The sequence below is a fragment of the Microtus pennsylvanicus genome, chromosome 6 (genome assembly GCF_037038515.1).
Source record: "Microtus pennsylvanicus isolate mMicPen1 chromosome 6, mMicPen1.hap1, whole genome shotgun sequence".
Taxonomy (NCBI): Eukaryota; Metazoa; Chordata; class Mammalia; order Rodentia; family Cricetidae; genus Microtus; species Microtus pennsylvanicus.
In genome coordinates this window covers 127,682,056-127,704,472 of record NC_134584.1, presented here as the reverse complement: position 1 = coordinate 127,704,472, position 22,417 = coordinate 127,682,056, and the positions used below count along the sequence as shown (strand labels likewise).

Below are 22,417 nucleotides of genomic sequence, written 5' to 3'. Positions count from 1 at the left end.
GGCTCCAGATCTTATTACAGATGGTTGTGAGACACCATGTGGTCGCTGGGAATTGAACTCAGAACCTCTGGAAAAACAGCCAGTGCCTTAACCGCTAAGCCATCTATCCAGCCCCCTTTTCAATACTTTTCCTTTTTAAAAAAAATTTATGTGCATAGCTTTTTTGCCTGCATGTCTGTCTGAGCATGGCATGCATGCCTGATGCCTGAGGTCTCCAAAAGGAGCTGGAGTTATCGTGAGTGCCATTCTGGCGCTGGAAATCAAACCCGGGTCCTCTGGAAGAGCAGTACTCTTAATCACTAAACCATCTCTCCAGGCCCTGCTACCACTTTTTTATTTATTATGTATACAATATTCTTTCTGCGTGTATGCCTGAAGGCCAGAAGAGGACACCAGACCTCATTTCAGATGGTTGTAAGCCACCATGTGGTTGCTGGGAATTGAACTCAGTACCTTTGGAAGAGCAGTCAGTGCTCTTAACCACTGAGCCATCTCTCCAAATCCCCCCCCCCCCCCGCTACCACTTTTTTGTTTTTGAGTCAGGGTCTCATGTAGTCCGGGTTGGCCCTGAACTCATTACGCAGCCATGACTGTCCTTAAACTCCTCATCCTCCTGTCTCCAGAGTAAAATCCCTTTTTAAAAATAGCTCTGTAGAATAGCACTGTGAGGTCCACCCTGACACTGAGGGAAAAAAATGAAAACATAAAGCCGTGCACACTGAAAAAAAAAAAACAAAAACAAAAAAAAACAGCCCTGGGAACTACTGACATTTAGCAAAAAATGAGAAAAGGTGAAACCATCTTTCAGTTCCTACTTTTTCTATCTCCAAGTAAATAAATGACCTACAAAGCGGCCTCTAATGCAGAGAAAAGTGGAAGTATCTTGATTTGACAAGTTTTTGACTTGGGCGTGAGAGTCTGCGTGGAGTGGTAACCCTGAACAGTCTACAAGAGGAACTGTCTGCTGTTCAAGCTCCTGCTGGGTATGCATCCTGTGTGTTAGGGTACTTGGCTAGCTTTTTAAACTTTCCGTTCATATGTTTGGTGGTTGTTGTTTCTTTTTGTTTACGCTTGTTTTCTTCATTTGGTGATAGAGCCCAAGGTCGTGTTCCCATCAGCCTACTAGTTGTCTTAAGGCATTGGGCAGCCCTGTGTGTCTCTGCATATCTAAGGGCATGCTGGGAAGTGGCAGAACACTGGTCTAATCCTCGCCAGAAAGTCTTCCCTCTTCCAGGTAAGTTAGTAGTGCCTGACTCAAGGCATTGTATATGGAGGGCATGTGAGTAAGGCTGTCAGCTCTGGCCCTGCTTCCTGTACTCCATATATAGCATCCCTGCTTTTCCTTGGCTCGAGCCACGGAGTTTTGTTTCCACTGGGCGTGAGCATTCCTTGCCAGCACTCAGATGCTGAACATTTTTGAAGGCCTAGAGGGAACAGTGTTTGGGGGCAGCTCTGTGCAAACACTGAGTTTGTCCAGCTGTGGCAGGGAATGTGCCTTCCTAAATAAGACGGGATACGCCAAACGCGAGCACTTGAGCTGCACTGGAGTTATTTTTGGGAAGCAGGGTCATTCATTACAGGAAATGAGGGCTGCAGAGGGTCAGTAACTGCAAGCCGGCTTTGTCTCTTTTTCTTCAGTTAACAGCCCTGAGTAGCTGGGGGAAATAGAGCAGTTACAATCTTGAATTAGAAATGGAGCTTCAGTGAGAAGCAGGAAGGATTGCTGTTCCTGAAGAAGGCAAAACAAAACGTATTTGTTAGGAGCATCTCCCAGCACTCACTGCCTCCAAATTAGCCCTCACAACTACGTGATTAAGAATCTTGTCCCACTAAGTCCCTGCTTCAGGTCAATAAATGAAATACCATTGAGACCTAAAAGATTTGTAAGCGAAATTTCATATATGCATTCATATTTTCATTATTTTGATTTCAGCTTTCTGTTAGTAGCAAGATATTAGTAGTAGTATTATTTTAAGCACATACATAGACAGTCCCCCTTCTATAAACAAGGTTCTTAAATAAATATCTTTGTTGCTGTCCTGGGATTTTGAGCTATATATATCCATTAATCTTACCTGAAAGAAGTTTCAAAACATTACCTAGGTCTTCCAGATACTTCTGTATAATGAGATTTTCATTACATATTACTTATATGTAGAAATAGAACTGAACTCAGGGTCAAACTATACAATCAAGGAGCTGTTTGTGTTTGCTTTCTAAATTTAAAAAAGAAGAAAAGACTTCAAAGGGTAACTAGAGTTTTTTTTTTTTTAAGGTTTTTAGTTTAAGGGCTGTGGGTGTGGCTCAGTGGTAGAAGCAGCTCTCAGTATGCACAAGATCCAGGGTTCAGTCTCCAGCACTGAAACCAGAGTCATCGTTTTAAAGAGTAAAACTGAAATGCCTTCAACAAACTATATCTAAAAATGATCTAACCTGCTGGCTGAAGTACATGACTCAGGAGAGCCCTTGCCTAACAAGTAAGAGGCCCCAAGTTCAAGTTCCAGCACCACCAAAATAGAAGTAAAAAACAAAAAAGAATAAAAACTGGAGAGTTGGTTAAGTAGGCAAGAGCACTTGCTATATAAGAATAAGGCGCCAGGTTCAAATCCCAGCACCCAAATAATATGCTGGACCTGGTCACTGACCTGCCACCCCAGGACTGCAGGGGTTGGAACATAAAGGTGACTGGATTGCTGGCTGTTAGTCTGGCTCCAGGTTCTTTGAAAGAGTCTGTCTCAAAGGAACAAGGTGAGGACTGAGAGCAAGGGCCCAAAATTCTACTGTGGTCACTACACACATGTGCACATGCGCACACCAAACACATGGGTACCAAAAGTTTAAAAAAAAAAAGAGTAAAAGTCACCTTTACTCGCTTTTTAAGGATGAATCTAGATTCCGTGTTCAAGCATTTTCAGTTGGTTCTTGGCACCACTGGCTCTGAGACTTTCTGCTTTAAGACGTCTGTGTGACTGATGGCTGATGTCATAAGCTGCTCCCTCTTCCCTCACTAGAATCCCCTGGTTAGCACCGCTGCAGCAGACCTCTGGGGATGTTTTAAAGGGAGAAAATTTGGGTCGTTGTGTGGTTTTCCTGAACTAGAATGAAATGGTCTTGGTTTAAAAATGTAGCTAGTTCAGTTTAACTCTTTACTATCCCAATACCTGATTTGCCATCTCTGAGCTGCATTTATACGAAAATCCTAAGTGTTCTCCCTTTTCGATAAAAACAAATATTCCATTGCCTTTAATTATCCAGTGTGACTAAAATATCAAACTATTTTTTTTTATTTTTACTTTGGATTTTGTCTACCAAAGTAAAACCACTTCAATCGAAATTTCATGCTGATGTACAATACCCACTTCCTAGAATTGAAGAAACTAAAGTTTACATTTCTTTAAACTTTGTATGTGATTGTGTGTGTGTGACCTGGGAACGGTCTATCAGTACCGTGGTGCATATGCGGAACGGGACAACCTTATGGAGTCAGTTTTCTTCTTCTACATGTGTGTGGGTCCCAGGAATCAAACTCAGATCTTATGGAGTCTGTTTTCTTCTTCTACATGTGTGCGGGTCCCAGGAATCAAACTCAGACCTTATGGAGTCAGTTCTCTTCTTGTACACGTGTGTGGGTCCCAGGAATCAAACTCAGATCTTCAGGCTTGCGCAGCACACACCTCTACCTGTTAGGCTTTCTCGCCAGCCCTGAATCTTATGTAAACATGATTTATTATTTTTACTTATGTGTATGGATGTATTCCTGGTGTGTGTGTGCTGCCCTCAGAGGCCAGAAGAAGGCATAGATCCCTTGAGCCCTTAAGGTTGAAGCTGCAAGGTACTGTGAGTCTCCAGTGTGAGTGCAGAGAAGTGAACTCAGGTCCTCTGGAAGAGCAGCAAGTGCTCCCAACTTTCTAACCTTTTAAACCATCTCTCTACCCTGAATATTCTATTTTTAAAACATTCTCTTGGGATCCAGTAACGAGTAATTGACTGCTTTTTGTTGTTGTTGTATTCTTTGACACAGGGTCTCATGTAATATAGCCTGGTGTCAAAGTTGCTATGTAGCTGAGGATGACCCTGAACTCCTGATCTTAGCATACCAGATGCCCAATTTCTGAGGCATTAGGGCAGGCTAGTCAACCACTATATAACTGAGCCATATCCTCAACATTTTTTCTTTTTGATGGAGAGGCTCAGTATGTGACCCAAGTTGGTTTGGAACTCGCAATCTTCTTGCCTTAGCCTCCTATGTGCTGGGATTTCAGACATGTACCATTATTCTAGACCGTCTCAGATTCAAACATGAAGATACTAAAGTATAACAAGATAGAGAAAATGCCCTGCAGTGACATAGGACTAGAGTGACCTGCATTTTAGCAGCCAGGAAAAAGAGACAAGAGAGTCATACTAGGTTACTGAGCTCGGAACCCAGACAGCTTGACTCCGGAGTCCACGTGCTTATCAAGGGCACTTACCTCCTCTGATCCCCTGGAGATCTCTGCTCCAGCACCACTGGGGAGGCCGGCCTGGCCAGCCTCCAGGGAGGAAGAATCTATATGAGTAAGCCAGTTTCCAGGATCAGCATTTGCAGTAAAATGACCTAACATCCCCATCTCTATGTTTCTCTGAAGAAGTGAGGACATGAGCAGGCTGTTAGGACTTGGACCCTAAGGGACATTGTTATAATTGTCATTTATCACTGTAAAAGAACGTCCAACCATGATGAAGATTATCCAACCCAATCATTCCATATTTTGCAGTTACGTACTTTTATTAGAGACCTTATATATACTAACTTTCTCAAGGGCAATGACAATCGCTCATGTGTCTAACATAATCATATTCATTATCTCTACACCTCATATAAAGTCAGAGACTCCTTTGCACTAAAATGAGTGTTGTTAAGACAAAACAAACCCCAAAACATAGCAAACAAGATGAAGATGCAGAGAAACTGGAGTTGTCGTGTGGTTGGTGGACATAAAGATAGTGCAACTGCTTTGAAAACAGTTGCTCCTCAATAACTGAAATTAGAAATAGGACGTATGAGTTCCACTTTGGATTCACTCTGTAGAGGACTTCATCTGTCTATCCATCCATCTGTCTATCCAAGACAGAGTCTCATGTAGCCCAGGCTAACCTCAAACTTGTTGTGTATCTGAGACTGAGATTACAGATGTGTACCACACATATCATAGCAGCATTACACGTCATGGCTGAGGGTAAAAGCAGCCTGTGTGCCCACAATAGATGTGCTCCATCGCAGATTTAATTGAATAATATTCCCTTATGATAGGAAAAGACATCTTGACACAAGCCACAAAATGAATGAATGTGAAGTTATCTTGCTTTGTAAATAAATACTAAAAAGCTAGTTGTAAAGTAAATAAAGTAAGCTAGTGATGAGACACATAAATGCTTAGACCTGAAGTAGAATACTGATAGAGACAGACAAGAGCAGTGTAGCTGATCTGGACTGAAGTCTGTAGGGAATGCAGAATAGGAAGTGATTGCTTTTTATGGGCAGAGAATTAGTTTTATGGATGAAAAGCATTCTGAAGACTGGTCACACAACAATGTGAAAATCCTTAACACTTTGGAGCCATACTCTGAAATCTGCTAAGATGGTGAAACGTATGTTAGTTACATTTTACTCTATTCTTTTAAGGTCATACTCCCTAGTTTGGAATACTGAAAACACTTAGAAACAATAGTACGCACTGCAGTGTTAAAACCGTAGAGCCATGGAAAGAAACATCACCCTTGGCCAGCCAGATGCCGATTCCAACCTCAAATAGGAAACACGCAAGATGGGTTGAGGTGGAATGAGGTCGGTGTGTGCCAGAGAACATGGAAACAAACCTAGGTTGTTTTAATTATATTGAAAAGGACATGGAGACACCTTAGAAAGTGAATGTCCTTTTCGGTGGCACCCAAAATGACAAACGCAAACAGAAAGAGAAAAGGCATTGGCTATGTTAGGTAACATAGACTTGTTCCTTTGTCCATATACATGTGAATCTACAAGAAGGGTGAAACAGTAGCCATCAGGGGGATGGGAACTGTTCAAAAGGAATGCCCCGTAAGTGTTACCATGGCAAATTCAGAAGGTTCTACAATGTCACCCACCATGCTGTAGGCATCATTGTAAACAAGTTAAAGGCAAGCTTCTTGCCAAGAGAATTAATGTGTGGATTGAGCACATCAAGCACTCTAAGAGCAGAGACAGCTTCCTGAAGTGGGTAAAAATTATTAGAAGAAAAAGGAAGCCCAAGAGAAGGGCACCTGGCTTCAGCTGAAGCCCCAGCCTGCCCATTCCACACGAATTCATGGCCTAATGTACAAAAAGAAGTAAAAAACCTGAACTGTAAAGGGTTCTTCTTTAAAAAAAAAAATCTTAATAAATAAATTAAGAGATACTTATTTGTGGAAAAAAGAGTTGTCTTCATTAGATATATTGTCACGAACAGGTACTAGTGTTTCTTCAAGAATAAAACAAAAAGGAGGACCCTTCAAAGTACTTCTTTGCATTTATTTCCTGTGTCATGTTCTTCCAGGCACTGATCGTGACCATGTCTCCTGGAACAGCATCAGTTCCACTGTATGCGGGCCGTGAGGATGCCTGAGAAGGCTCTTCTTAATCGCTATTGAGCCTTTCAGTAAATTCGAAGCTTAAGTCTAAGAGCATGCTGAATGATTTCTCACCTCTCCTTAGAGTTTTTTAATTTTAGAATGATGGACGTTCTCTCCCTTTGGTTATTGAAGAGGATGTTTTAGCTGGTGTTGCACTAGCAAAACAGAACAAAACTGGTGCAAGACAGTACAAGAAAAACAACGACATTACTGACATAAAATCTATACCCAAAGTCAGTCAGTCTTTTCTTTTTTTCTTTCTTTTTTTAACCAAAACAACTGATCCAAGACAGGTTTGCCATGTAAATCAGAGTCACCAACTCAAGCACATGAAAAATCTTGCAGCTGGGCAGTCAGGGCGCTATGCAAAAGAAAGTGGAAGGAAACAGTTTTTATTATTGTGTTTTCATGTGATCTGATGTTGCCAGTGTCCAGCTGAATACCTAGTCTCATCTTTTGAAAATCTGAACTTTCTACAAGTAATTTAGTTTCTTTCTTCCTTTCTTTTTTTCTTTTGTTCTGTAAATCTAAATATTTGTGTTACTTCTAAAACAAGAATATTGCCACTATTTCAAGTTGCTTTTCAGTTTAACTTTGAGCTTTCTATACTGCTGGGGAATTTTGGAAGGACTGCTTTGGGAAGGGGTTGGGTCTCAAGTAGCCTAGGTTAGCCTCTAACTTGCTGCATAGCTGAGGATGGCTTTTAACTACTGACCCTTCTTGCCTCTATTTCCCGAATGCTATAAGTATAGCAATGCTCAACCACACCCAGATGAAAGGGTTTCTCCTCTTTTGTATATGGTCCCGGGGAACAACCCACACCCTAGCATAGGCTTGGCAACTGCTCTACAGCTGATCTACATTCCCATCCACAGCAATGGGCGGCTCAAGAGCCACCCAGACTCAAGGTCTGAAGCTATGACTTCAGAACTATTCAAGCGTTTAAACATCACAGAGGAGCTGAAAGAGACAACTGGACCCGGTTCAGATTAGAAACAAATTATCACACATTAACACACATATACACACTGAGACATAATTTGTAGTTTTTAATATGCCCTTGATAATTTATTTATGCCCCTAAGAAAGAACACTAGGAGCTGGAGAAGTAGTTCATCTGGTGAAGAGTGCTTACTGATGCTGCAGAGGACCCACGTCCAATTTCCAGCACCCACAACGGGCAGCTCCCAACCTCCAGTAACTTCAGTTCCAGGGGATCCATTGCATTCTGCTGGCCTCTTTGGGCAACTACATGAACACAGTGCACACAGACTCACACGGGTACATGTGCATACACAAATAAAAATAAATAAGTACATCTTTTTTTTAAAGGAATAGTCTATAAATAAAAGCATTAAAATAAAGCCCAAGTATGTGACTCAGTTGGACGAGAGCTTACCCAGCATGCACGAGGCTCTGAGTTACATCCCAACACTGAAAAAACCCAGGCTTGGTGACTCACATGTGTGATTCCAGCACTTGGAAGGTGGCAGTCAGAGGACCAGAAGATCAAAGTTATTTTCAGCTGTGTAGAAAGCTTGAGAACAAGCTGGGCTTCGCAAGACCTTGTCTTTAAAAAGATGATGGCACATTCTTTTTTGCTTTGTTTAATCTTCAGAAATTAACTACAGCTTTTAACCACTAACCCTGAAACAGTAATTTATGTAGCCCTGTGTTTTGGTCGTGTTGGAGAAGTTAGAAGTGGATAACTCAGTCTACAGCTGAGCACCCTGACATTGATCCATGTCTACCCTGTACCCTGACATTACCCTCAGAAGGAGAAAACCAGGCAGCCTTGTTACTTTCATGTCTGCTAGGAAACACAACACAGCACTGAGGGGACCCAGTCTGGGTACTCTGATGTTACCCCATAGCTCCTCCGTACATTCCAGTAGCATAGGCTACTCCTGCCCTTCCAAATTCTTAGATAGAATGCCTAGAATGGCCTTAGATTGCATCTCTGGTCCCTCTCCTCCATTCATAGCAGGAAAAAGAACTCAAAAGGTCTTTGGCTTGGAGCTGGAGAGATGGCTCAGCGTAAATAATAGCTGTTTTTCTTCCAGAGAACCCAGGACTGGTTCCCAGCGGCCAAACTGGACAGCTCATAGCTGCCTGTAAGTCTCTTCTGGCCTTCATACACACATACACATAAGTAAAAATAAGTATTTTTTTAAAAGGCGATGGTGCATGGATTTTAATCCCAGCACTCAGCAGGTGGATTTCTGTGAGTTCAAGGCCACCTTGGTTTACAAAGCTAGTTCTAAGCCAGCCACGACTACAAAGTGAGACCCTGTCTCAAGAAAGAGAAAGAAAGGGGGGCGGTTTGAATGGGAATGGCTCCCACAGGCTCACATGTTTGCATTCTATTTAATGAGCTGTTGAGCTCTTTAGAGAGGATTAGGACATGTGACCTTGTTGGAGTAGGTGTGTTATGCATTGCTAGGGCTGGACTTTGAGGTTTCAAAACATGGCAGGCCAGTGTCTTCTCACTCTGCCCGCTGCCTGTGGATGAGGATGTAAAACTTTCAGCTGCTGCTCCAGCAAGCTCCTTGCCTGTCTGCTTCCTGCCGTGATGATAATGAGCTGACCCTCCGAAATGTAAGCAAGCCCCCAATTAAATTTTTTTCTTTCAAAAAAGTTGGCTTGGCCATGGTGCCCCTTTATAGCAACAGTATACTCAGACCGAAAGAAAGATTTAAAATATAATAAGCATTAGGGATTGGGAAAGCATATTAGTGGTAGAACTCTTGCTTAGCATGTGTCAAGTCCTGAGTTTGGTCCACAGTATGGCAAAAAGAAAAAGAAAAAAATAAAGTGGGGAGGGGGGAGCAGGAAGAGAAGTTTGCTCTCAGAACCCGGAGAAGATAGTCCTCCAGGTTGTTGGCACAATATAAGTCTTGTTGAGATATTTTGAGTGCTCATATAACATACCTGGATTATAGCCATCCCTCATTAGACTCTTTGATCTCTGCCCTCCAAATCTGAAAGTCAAAAGTGATATTTAGCATCCTGGCTTTTAATTTCTTGGCATTTTATATGCTTGAATGAATAATTTTAGTTCAAAAAAATCAGTCATGGTCTATAATTTTTATTCTATTTGAAACAAACAAACAAAACCATTTGCCAGTCATTTATGTCAAAAATCTTAGTAGATCATCTCAGAACTCACCGACTGTTCTTTCCCAATAATACCAGAGGGCCTCAGAAACCATGGAAACTGCAGAGGTCCTGATACCACACTGTGAGTTTCAGATCACGAAATCACGCATCTTCTCACAGGTGTGAAAGTGCAGTGTGGGCTAACGTCATGGTGGGAAGTGCAGGTATGAATACATCAGGTTTTCATTTTCAGGAATCACGTTAGGGTTTGGGGCAGAATTGACTGCTTGGTTCTGTGGAGGCTTTTTCTCTAGCTTGTCATCTGTGAGCGGTGTCCACTGCATGGAACAGAGCTTAGAAACTTCCAGTCTCCCACACCTAATCCTCAGCAGGCTTTGCCCTCCTGCTTCACCCATTTTTCTTGGAAGTATCTGGAAGCAGAAGCTAGAGATGAAGGATCCTTTTCTCAAATTCTTCATAATTATAATTTTATAATATACATAAATTTATAATTATAAATTCTCCATGCTTTTTTACGTCCTCACATTCTTTCATTTGTTTGTTTTTCGAGACAGGGTTTCTCTTTGTAACAGCCCTAGCTGTCCTGGAACTAGCTCTTGTATCTCGGAACCCAGGGCTTTGTACATGCTAGGCAAGTCATTCGCCAGCTGAGAAGCAAGCCCCGGTTCCTGTTTTCTTGGAATATATAATGCCAAATCTACACTCAAATTTCTCTGAAGGTCTAAAAAGATGTTTTTTTAATGGTTGGTCTGTTCAAATCAGAGCCTAAACAAGTAAAAACCACAAACTAATCCTGCATTGCCAGTGGTTTTATGGACAGTGAGTTTTGTTACCTGTTTCACTAATCCCTTTCCATTTCTTTTTTCTCTTGAGCTAACAGGTTGTTGAGAGGCCAAGTCCCTTATCCTATAGACACATTTGTTTCAAATACGCAACTTGAAGGCTAAATAAAAATAAAGTCTCATGGAAGGAAACACTTGAAACATTGCCAAGTAAATAATTGAAGTCCTAAAGGATTTTATTACCTCCCATGAAATTAGTCCTTAGGGTACTTATTTCATTCCAATTTACAAATGAAATCAAATCAAATAGGCCCCTTGTGAATTTGCTGAATGTATCTTACTTTCCCGTATAATAAGATTTGCCCATTGAGAGACTCATGCAGACGTGTTTCTTTCACTGGAGTTCATACAATGCTCAGATTTTAGCGAATTGGCCATTTAAGCTGGGGTAGCCTGGCTCAAATGCTCTCCCTTTCTTTGCCTCTCCTTCCGGATCTGTTCTAAGGCAGGGTCTCACTATGAAGCACAGGCTGGACTCAAGCCTCCCCAGAGCTGTGATTTCTGAGGTGTCCTTCCATGCAGATAGCTCAGTCTTATCTCCATGTTGTAGTTGCAGAGCACAGCTCTCGTCTCGATAGCCTGGATCCATCGGGACCTTGCTGGGTACCTTTCTTCAGTTCTGTTATTAAATCTTCAAGGTATATACATTGTCACCCTCATTTTATAAAACTACTCCAATCCAGGGCCAGTGAGATGGCTCAGTGGTTACAATCACTAGCTGCCAAACCTGATGGACCCGCCTTGAGAAAGAAAACTCACTCCTGAAAGTTGACTTCTGACTTCCACACACAGTGCTGTGGCATTCTGATGTGTGTGAAAGTACACTCACGCAGGCATAAATAAATAAATGTAATTAAAATTGTAAATACTCCATTATTTAGACAGGGTTTCACTGTAGCTTTGGAGGCTGACCTGGAACTAATTTGCAGACCAGGCTGGCCTCGAACTCACAGAGATACGCCTGCTTGTGCTTTCCAAGTACTGGGATTAAAGGAGCGCATCACCACCATTTGGCTACTTTTTTTCCCCCCTGAAACAAAGTAACCCAGGCTGGCCTTGAACTCTTGACATCCTGGAGGGTAACCTTCAATTTGTTTGTGTTTGATTCAAAAGAAACTCAGGACAAATGGCTGTGATGCCTATTTAACTTAACAAGTCAGATGCTGGCTGCCAGGCTCTGAGCATCCCAGGTACTGGTTAGTCAGCCTGGCTAGCATTCTCTGCCCCCTACTCTATACCTCTCCAACCTCCTGAGCTTCACTCCCATTCCCCAAGCATCTCTGGTTCCTATATAACCCAGCTGTTCTACCCTCCTGGTCTCTTGATGCTCCTTGATACTCTTCATCTCCAGGCTTCTTCCTGGTCTCTCAGCCCTCCTCTCTCCTCCCCTAGCTCCTCTCTTGTTCCCCACACCCCTGACTCCCAAGGCCAGCTTCAATCTTCCAGTCACAAACTGTCTGGACCCTTCCAGATGCCTCTGACCATGCTCTCTCTCATATCTACAATAAACCTTCTCCTCAACCTTGGCGCCACCTTGTCCTTATTCTTCTTTCTTACTTCTTTCCCTCCTTCCTTCCTTCCTTCCTTTCTCTCTCTCAGTTTGTTTGTCTTGGAATTAGCTCTGTAGACTAATTAGGCCTTAAATTCTGCCTGCCTCTGCCTCCCCAGTGCTGGGATTAAGGAAATTAGCCACCACACCCAGCCTGACCTTCGATTTATCTTCCCGCCTTTCCTGCACTAACCTACGTCTTCTTCTTCTTCCTTTAAAGTTCCCTTCCTCTGTCCAGGTTGCTGGAGGAACTAGAATCTTTCTACCCTCACTGATGGAGCTGCCTGAGACCCTTCAATAATGCCAATCTTACCGGTGGGCATGTGCCATACCAGGTTGCTCGTCACTGTTTTGGACCACACCACAGCCAATGTGCTGATCACCCCCCCCCCCCCCCAGTCCCACCAATGTCCAGTTTCTGACCCAGCGGGACAAATGAGGAAGTGCCTATTTAACATATCAAAGTGGACCTGGTTGTCACCACCTCCCAGCAGCTCTCAATCCCCACCTGACTAGGGTATGACTGGCCCACCTCCTCCCCTCACCTGAACTCTCCAGCCCAGGGGCTGGGCTACCCTTCCCCCAGAGGCTTTTTCCTATATAATCCAGAGATTTTAGTTACCGGCCCTTTTTTACCTTTGGCCTTCTGGCTGCTGCGCCTGGTTCTCCTCTCTCTTCCCCTCTCCTCACAAAGCCCAGCTCAGTCTGGTCATATTCACACTGGCTTCTCCCAGAAGTCCCTGTCTCTGCCTCCACATCCGCCCTCCCTTTTACCTACAGTAAACGTTCTCCTCCACCAGACCCAGGAGCAATCAAGTCCTTTCCTTCTTACTTCTTCTCTTTTGGTTTAACTGAACCAATCAGCCTGGCTTTTTGTTTGACTTTCTTTTCTCTACCTTATTTCCCTTCAAGAATTTCAATTGGAAGAATTTTTTACTGCTTCAGATTTGACAAAGCTATTTTGTCTTATACTTCCTTTTCCTCCTTCCTCCTTGCCCTCTCCCCCCCCCACCTCCCCCAATCATTGCCTGCCCTGGCCTTGAATCTCTGGGCGACGGAGGCTGACCTGAAACTCCTGATACTCCTGCCTCTGCCTCCAGAGTGTTGGGGGGTTACAGGTGTTCACCACTGTACCTGGCTCAAAAACGGTTTTCATAGTTAAATTGACTCCAGTTTGCTACAAGCTTGGACTACGAATCCGGCCACTTTGAACTTTCACCTCGACAGTTCTGGTGGGTGGTGCTGGTACCAGAGCTCAGAGCTCCAGTCCTCAGACAACCCCATCACACTCTGTCTCAGATTTTATGTTTAATATTCACCTTCCTTATGGTTTGCGCCAGGGTGAATAAGATATAAGAGAATGCCCCTGGGGGCACCATGATTTAAACACCCAGATGCACAGAGAGCTGGGTGTTGTGAGAAGGAAGGCTTTGTTGAGCAAGGCCATGATTCAGCAGCACCTCCAGACGGTCCCAGCACTCGTTGTGAGCAGCCTGGGATTATGATTCCAGGGCATTCCCTTCCTAGTCCCCATCCCTTCCCCAAAGGCTAAGGTGTGACACCCCCCAAGGAGTGGTGGTTATTACATAGGTGATGGTTATTACATAGGTGGCGTAAACCATGCTTTCTCTGTTTAGTTCGGCTGGGTACTAAGTTAATAACTAAGCCATGGTGGAATCTGAGCACAGCACACCCACTTTTTTTAGTCAGTCATACTCATGACTATCTTGATTATTTTTAGTGATGTGCTGGGCTCGGGCTTATGCAGAGGGAGTGAGAACGGCAGGCTGAGTCTGGAATGGACAGCCCCTTGGTGTGAGTCACAGCTCTGCTCAGCTACTCACTCACCTGTCACAACAGCAGTTAGAAAACCGGAGTTCTGGGATCTGTACCCCAGGGAACATTAGAGATGCTGAGACACGACTCAGATAGGAAGTGAGCCCAGATGAGGTGTCTACTTATTCTCACCCCACCGTCTCTGCACTACTAACACAGGCTCTGTGGTCCTGGGAGTGGAGGCCATGCACAGCGTCGAAGGTGTTTTTCTTTTTTGTTCATTTGCTTGATTTTTTTTTCCCATTCTGTTCATAAGAATGTAAATTACAGAAGGCAAGACTGCTTTTTTCTCCCCCTAGTCCCAAACGCTCAGAGCAATCCACAGAGTAGAGTATCTTTAAAATTAATGGGTATTAGTGTGCACGTGTATCTGAGCATAGTCATGCGTGTGGCTGCATGGGCCACAGCGAAGGCCAGAGGACCATCAGTGGAGCTGGTTTTCTGCGCCCACCTTTACTCGCTGGCCCTGCAGTAGGCTCTTAAATCCCTTCTGGTAGCCGCACCTGAGCGTGACTGGGTCACTTGGTCTCTTGTCACTGGTATCCAAAGCTGTGGATCATTTAACAGAGACAGGGGAGACTAGAGGAGTAGAGAATTAAAGGAGATTGAGTAAGATTAAAGCGCATGACTCACCACGTAGGAAAAGTCGTAATAGAGCCCCGTTATTTTGTATAATTAATGGAGGTTAAAAGGAAGGAAGGGAGGGAGGCAGGAAGGAAGTCACAAAGGCAGGTTAGCTGGCAGACTGGTGGCAATGCCTCCTGTAAGCCCTGCTCAAACCCGCCGGGGCTACATAAGGAAATGCAGTCTCTCTCGAACACAAAGGAAAAGGTTAAAGAAAGAAGGGGAAATAGAAGAGGGACTGGAGGAAGAAGGGGGAGAGAGAGGAAAGAAAGTGAGAAGGGGAGGAAGAAGAGCGGGGTAGGTGGTAGGGTGAAGGAGGGTGGGATAATAGTAAGGGTTAGGTAGGAGGGGGCAGTAGGGAATCACTGAAAGTTATCATACGGTTGGGACCTAACTCACTAAGCAGAGCAGGGAGCTTCATTTAAAAGCAAGCCTTTTTTCTTTTCTTTTTCTTTTTTTTTTTTTTTTTGCTTTCACGTTTTGCTGGCTGCAGGAGGATACCTGGGGCTGACAGAGTGCTTGCTGAGCCCAGGGTTGCATTGGTGGCATAGAATAAACCGAGTGTGGTGGTTGCAGCCAGCAATCCCAGCACTCAGGAAAGTGGAGGCAATAGGTGTTATTCTTTCGGATAGGGTTAGAAGTTCGAAGTTCTTTTTGGCTATATAAGAGCCGCCGAGTACAATGCTCCAGGAATCTCTGTGATTTCTGATTTCCTCTCCTGGAAAAGAAGTTGGGACTGGCAGTTCCTGAGATGCCACCCAGAGCACACTTGGATGGTGCAGCTTCCCTCTTCCCTTTCCTCAACATCCTCCCTCCTTCCCTTCCTCTCTCACCTCTTCCTTTTCCTCCTTTCTCTTTTTTACCCCCTCCCTCTTTCTACTTCCTCCTTTTCCCCCTTCCTCCTTCCTTTCCTCTTCTCCCTCACCCTCCATAGAGTCTCACTATGTAGTCAGGCTGGTCTGGAATGCTGCTTCCTACCCCTGCTTCTGGAGAGATTATATGACAGGCTGCTAACCCTTCCCCTCCCCATGCTTTCCCTCCGGAGATCCTAAATTCTAAAGACTGCTCTCTGGCACACCAATTTCCTCAGCCAAAACCCACTTGGAAGAAAGTTTATCTGGAGAGAAGCTGTACCCACTAGCTGGCAGAGGCAGAAGCCAGGTCCAGATTTACCATGAAAGACAAGGAAAGAGAGCTCAGGACAGGAAGACCCCAGTGGGAGATGCACCACTCAGGACAGGAAGACCCCAGTGGGAGGAGCCCCTCTCAGGTCAGGAAGACCCCAGTGGGAGACGCTCCCACTCAGGACAGGAAGACCCCAGTGGGAGGTGCCCCACTCAGGACAGGAAGACCCCAGTGGGAGGAGCCCCACTCAGGACAGGAAGACCCCAGTCCACTGTCACTCCTTCGGTGCAGCAACACCTGGAGAAAGACGAGCTTCATTTGTTTTCCTCGGGGCGGCACACAGTGCGCTCTCCTCCTCCTTTCTGCCTGAGCAATCAGCAGTAGGAACCTTGAATGGGCAGCCAAGCCTACTAATACCAGCCTGTGTGCTTTCCGGGGACCCCCTCCAACTTTGCAATTCTATTAATGGCAATATTAGTTTCCAATCTAGTTCCTTTGAGCCAAGAAGAAAAAAATCTTATTAAAGCGTATTACCTTAGACACATACACACACACATACACACACACAAAGAACAGAAAAAAAATTATAATTTTATTTTTGTAAAATTAAAATGTTTCTCTTTGTGTTTTAACCAAACTCATTAGGAAAAATATACAACTGCTCTATATACCTATTCATAAGAAGAAAAATCTACCCTGGAAAATTCTCACCTGAACAACAGTCACCACAAAGATAGGTGTGCTGTGGTCCAGGAACCCCAGAACAGGCCGAGGCTAGTCAGCAGTACCTCTGTCCTGACTTAATCACAGCCACAGGGGCTGAGCTCACGGTGAGCAGGGCTTCCTGAGTAGTCTGCAGGCTGCGACTGCATCAGGAAATAAAGTGTGTGCAATTATAGTTTCTGGCCAGTCTAGCCTTTTGTTAAAACACCCGTAGTGGTTACGACGTCAGTGACAAGGCCAGAGGTGAGAAGCTGTGTTCGTGATTCTCTCAGGCACAGGGCAAAGAGACCAGATGTTTCCTCTCTAACTGACTTGGAAACAAGGGGTGAAAAGGACCATGTAAAGATTCGCTGTACCTCATCACAATATCTACCATGGTCTTCCAGTTTTGCAAAGGCGCAGCACCCCTGCTCCCCTCAGCAGTGCCTGGCACATGAGAGACGCCTGGTAAAAAAAATAAGTGTGTTGATAGAGCAGTTCCGGAGATCCAAGACTCCCTGCTTAAAGTAATTCAGAAAAAATAAAAAACATTGAATTATAAGCTCATAAAGACAGACACTGGCTCTTTAGAGGATCTGACAAAACTTCCAGTAAATATTGTTATGGTTTTGGTCCCTTTAAGAGACAAGCCACACCCATTCCCCTCCCCATCCGCTGAGGCAGGCTGATCTTCAGCTTCCGGCCTGAATTCGCTCTCTTTTCCATCTTCCTCTCGGAGAGGCAGCTTTGCTTCTGCCTCTCTCCCCACTTCTCTGCTTCCCCCCTTCTCTGTCTCTTTCTCCTCTTCTCTCTCTCTCTCCCTCTCTCTCTGTCCCCCCCTTCACCCTTCCTCCTCCATAACTCCCTGAATAAACATTCAACCTCACCCTGCATGTCATGTCTATCCATGTTTCTGTCTTCTGCCTGTCCGCCGTGTGTCTCCCTGCCTGGAACCAGCCATTGCTCAGGGACCAGCAGCCGTCTCTGCCTGGGGCCCACTGCCTGCTGCCACATGGCCCACCACCACTGCTCTGAGACCAGCAGCCATCTCTGCCTGGGACTGGCTGCTCCCAGGGCCCGCTGCCTGCCACCACATGGCCCACTGCCACCATTTGGGACCTACAGCATTTCTGCTGCCTACTGCCACCGGGGATCTTGCAGCATTTTTTTTTAAAAAAGAATAACAAATATGAAAATGAATTGGCCAAGAGTTCTTCTAATTAGGGGTTTTAAAACATATGTGTGTAGCCAGGGGTGAGTGTTCAGCCCTGGAATCCTAACGTGTGTAGTCAGGGGTGAGGGTTCAGGCCTGGAATCCTAACATATGTGTGTAGTCAGGCCAGGGGTGAGTGTTCAGGCCTGGAATCCTAACATATGTGTGTAGTCAGGGGTGAGTGTTCAGGCCTGGAATCCTAACATATGTGTGTAGTCAGGGGTGAGTGTTCAGGCCTGGAATCCTAACATATGTGTATATCCAGGGGTGAGTGTTCAAGCATGTAATCCTAACATGTGTGTGTATCCAGGGGTGAGTGTTCAGGCCTGGAATCCTAACATATGTGTGTAGTCAGGGGTGAGTGTTCAGGCCTGGAATCCTAACATATGTGTGTATCCAGGGGTGAGTGTTCAAGCATGTAATCCTAACATGTGTGTAGCCAGGGGTGAGTGTTCAGGCCTGGAATCCTAACATATGTGTATATCCAGGGGTGAGTGTTCAGGCCTGGAATCCTAACATATGTGTATATCCAGGGGTGAGTGTTCAAGCATGTAATCCTAACATGTGTGTAGCCAGGGGTGAGTGTTCAGGCATGTAATCCTAACATATGTGTAGCCAGGGGTGAGCGTTCAGGCCTGGAATCCTAACATATGTGTATATCCAGGGGTGAGTGTTCAGGCATGTAATCCTAACATGTGTGTAGCCAGGGGTGAGTGTTCAGGCCTGGAATCCTAACGTGTGTGTAGCCAGGGGTGAGTGTTCAAGCATGTAATCCTAACATGTGTATATCCAGGGGTGAGTGTTCAGGCCTGGAATCCTAACATATGTGTAGCCAGGGATGAGCTTTCAGGCCTGGAATCCTAACGTGTGTGTAGCCAGGGGTGCGTGCTCATGTCTGTAATCCTAGCATCTAGGAGACTGAAGCAGAAGGCCATCTGGTTTATTTAACAGGGCTCAGTCCAAATAAACAAAAAACAAAAGAAAAAAAAGGGAGAGGGAGTAAAAGAGAGGTTGGAGGAAGGAAAAGATGTATGACGTGCAGCGTTAGGGATGGGTTTACGTCACAGAGATCCACCTGTCTCTGCTTCCTGAGTGCTAGGATTAAACGCATGAGCCACCAGCACCAGGCAGGAAAAATGTTTTAATACATTTTGGGAGTGACTGTCCTGGAACTCGTTTTGTAGACCAGGCTGGCCTCAGCCTGTCTTCTTTACCTCACCTCCACCCCCCAGGGCTGGGATTAAAAGTGTGTGCTACCACGAAAATTGTGATACTTTCACAAGACTATACTTTCAGTTGAAATCTTGTTTCTTCCAAAAATTTATTGACAGGGAGTTTAATGTCTGGTAAGGGAGAAAACACAGGAGCCCGGCTCCTGGCCGTACCCATTTCCCAGTCTGTTTTAGGCAGTCATTCCTCTGCTCTCTAATCTAGCCCTGCCCCTTCCAGGGAAAGAGTCAGAATCCGGGAGGGGATTCCCTGCAGGTGACAGTTCCAGGCAGGAGACTATGGTTCATCCAAACAGGGAAGGAACCTGAGAGCCTGTAGAAGACTGTACCCTGGGAATGGGGTGGGAGTGGGGGTTTAAGAATAAGAGGACTGCCGGGAAGTGGTGGTGCACACCTTAAATCCCAGCACTCAGGGAGGCAGAGGCAGGCGGATCTCTGGGAGTTCGAGGCCAGCCTGGTCTAGAGTGAGTTCCAGGACAGCCAGAGATACACACAAAGAAAGCCTGTCTCAAAAATAAATAAATAAATAAAAGAGGACAAACCTGAGAGTGGGGCCCTCAGCCTGAGAGTAGGGGGCTTCCAACCCGACGGTGGGGGGTCAGAGCCTGAGAGTAGGGGGCTTCCAACCCGACGGTGGGGGGTCAGAGCCTGAGAGTAGGGGGCTTCCAACCCGACGGTGGGGGGCCCTCAGCCTGAGAGTAGGGGGCTTCCAACCCGACGGTGGGGGGTCAGAGCCTGAGAGTAGGGGGCTTCCAACCCGACGGTGGGGGGTCAGAGCCTGAGAGTAGGGGGCTTCCAACCCGACGGTGGGGGGTCTGAGCCTGAGAGTAGGGGGCTTCCAACCCGACGGTGGGGGGTCCGAGCCTGAGAGTGGGGGGCTTCCAACCCGACGGTGGGGGGGTCAGAGCCTGAGAGTGGGGGGCTTCCAACCCGACAGTGGGGGGTCAGAGCCTGAGAGTAGGGGGCTTCCAACCCGACGGTGGGGGGTCAGAGCCTGAGCGTAGGGGGCTTCCAACCCGACGGTGGGGGGTCAGAGCCTGAGAGTGGGGAGCTAGAACCTAACAGTGGGCAGCAAAGCGGGGGTGTCACAGCATGAGAGTGAGGACACACACTCTGACAGTGGGGGTATGTAGTCTGAAAGTGGGGGGCCAGAGCCTAAAAGTAGGGAAACTGTAGCCTGAGAGTGGGAATTCTCAGCCCCAGAGGGGACGGCTGAATCCTGAGAGCGGGAGGCTTCTGGAAGTGAGCTCCTGGATCCTCCATCTCTGAGTGTGGGCAGCACAGGTCCTGCGGCCTCTGAAGTGGTGTTGTGCACATCATGGTTTAGCAGCAGGCAGTGGTGGGCAGCCAGGCCTTTGGCATCCCGGGAGAGTAGAGAAAGATGGGAAGACCCCAGAGGCCCGCCTGCCAACCACCCAGGTAGTTAGCTGCCGTCACTGGCTACAGGCGGGAGGAGGAGGAAAGTCGGCTCATCCCTGCTCTGACTTTCTCCCTGGACTGGACAACGCTCACCTGCTCTCATCTCCCTGCACAGCCCATCCCCTGAATTGGCACAGGGATTTGAACTGCTTAGGAAAAACTAAGGCCTCTCAGTAGGACACTCCATATATTAAGACAAATTATAAGAAAAGGGCAGCTCCGCCGGCGCAAGAAATCCAATTAGGTCGAATCAAACCAAATCAAAGTGCCTATCATTTTATTAAGTAAGATGCTCTGGGGTGGTTGAGCGCATGGTGGGGAGACAGGGAAGCAGGGAGCCCATGCAGACCCGACAACCACGTGTTTCTCTGCTGGGAGCTCACTTAAATACCCTGTGGGAGTGGTCCTGACTCTCCCCTGGGAGGGGTCAGGACCTGGCATGCTGGGATTTGGAGTCCAGACCAAAGCAACTCCAAGGCCTGGGGACTGGGATGGATGCCAGGGGCTTGGAGCTATGTTCCCAACTTAACAATAATGGGTTGAACCTCACTTTGTCTAAGGTACGACTCAGGGCTGGCCTTGAATTTGTTGCAGAGTTCAGTATGGCCTTGAGCTTCTGATCTTTCTGCCACTTCCCCAATTCTGGGGTTACAGGTAGATAACAATTCACCCAGTTTATTCAGGGCTGGGAATCGAACCCAGAGCTTCCATTCCGCTAGCAAGCACTCTGCCAACTCAGCTACATCACCAGCTCTCATTTTTCCTTCCTAATAGTACTTAAGCTTGACCCAGGCGTCTTGTCGCCATACCTGGAGACTGACCTAAGATAAACAACTGTCCTGCTCAAGAAGTCACCTTAGTGTTGGAGTTACAGCTCAGTGGTAGGACACTTGCCCACACGCACAATGTCCCCGGGTTCAGTCCCTAAAAGCGCGCACGCGCACACACACACATACACACACACACACACACACACAAATACAAATAAATTCTGAATTTACTATGCAAAATACTTATTTCCTTTTTTGTTTGTGTGAGGCAAGGTCTCACTTACCTCAGTCTGGTCTTGTACTTGATAAATAAACAAGGAGAACCTTGAATTTCTGACCCTCTCACCTCACCTCTGCAATGCTGGGAGGGGACACAGAGTTTCACACGTTCTACCAACTGAGCTAAATCCCCAACCTCATTTCTCATTGTTGAAGCCTAATAATTGAGTCCAGATAGGATAAACATGAAGAGGGGCACTGCTTAGCCTGGCCTGTGGAAATAAAAACAAGATTGGTTTGCGCCTTTATCATGACTTTATATTCTTTTTAATTTTCAAAACTTTCTATAAGGAACATACTGTTCTGAAGTGGGGAAGGCCTGCTTAATAATTCAGGAAAGTCAATTTCCAGTTCCACCAAACACACAAGTGTGGAATCGTCACACAAGTGTGGAAACGTCACACAAGCTCTCCTCTGAGAGTCATAATGTCCTTGAGAATTAGCACCTGGCTCAGCCTAGCAAGGGGCTGGGTAGATGGAATGGTTTCTAAAGGAGAAACAATTGGTTGAATTGTAGAAGAAAGCATGCATAGATGAGCAGGAAAAGGCCAGAGCCTCTGCATCCGCAAGTGCTGGTTTGGGTGAGGACACCTGCTGTTTTTCCTAAGATGTACCTATGTCTCGTGTTTTTCAAATATGGGATTTCCTTTCCTCACAGCCTTTGGGAGAAAAGGGCTGGGGCATGAGCTCTGTCTGTAAGATGTTTGCTTTGCATCCATGAGGCTCAGAGTTAAGGCTCCCAGGCCCCTGTCAAGAATCCAATTCAACAGGCAAGGATGCAAATACCCACGGTACATAAACGATTGTGGTGGTTTGAATAAGATTGCCCCCAACAGGCTCAAGAATTTCAATCCTTGGTCCCTAGTTGCTGTTTGGAGAAGTGGTGTGGCCTTGCTGAAGGAAGTCGGCCACTGGGGACAGGCTTTGCTTTCATAGCCTCCCCAGTTAGGTTCACTCTCTCAGCTCTGTGGTAATGGTTGAAATGTGATCTCTCAGCGTCCTGCTTCGTCCTCCTTGTCTGCCAGTTGCTGGTGTACCTGCCCACCATGACGGACTCTCTCCCTTTGAAAACTGAAGTC

General features: G+C 45.8%; 1 long non-coding RNA gene across 1 annotated transcript in view; it reads left to right on the top strand.

Annotated features, from left to right (window-relative positions):
* The first annotated feature begins 761 nt into the window (after positions 1-761).
* Positions 762-22,417, top strand: part of LOC142853013 (uncharacterized) — a 128,771-nt gene continuing 107,115 nt past the window's right edge. Inside the window, exons 1-2 of the long non-coding RNA XR_012911057.1 lie at positions 762-983; positions 1,095-1,234. This is a non-coding gene — a long non-coding RNA (uncharacterized LOC142853013). The remainder of the gene's footprint in view (positions 984-1,094; positions 1,235-22,417) is intronic.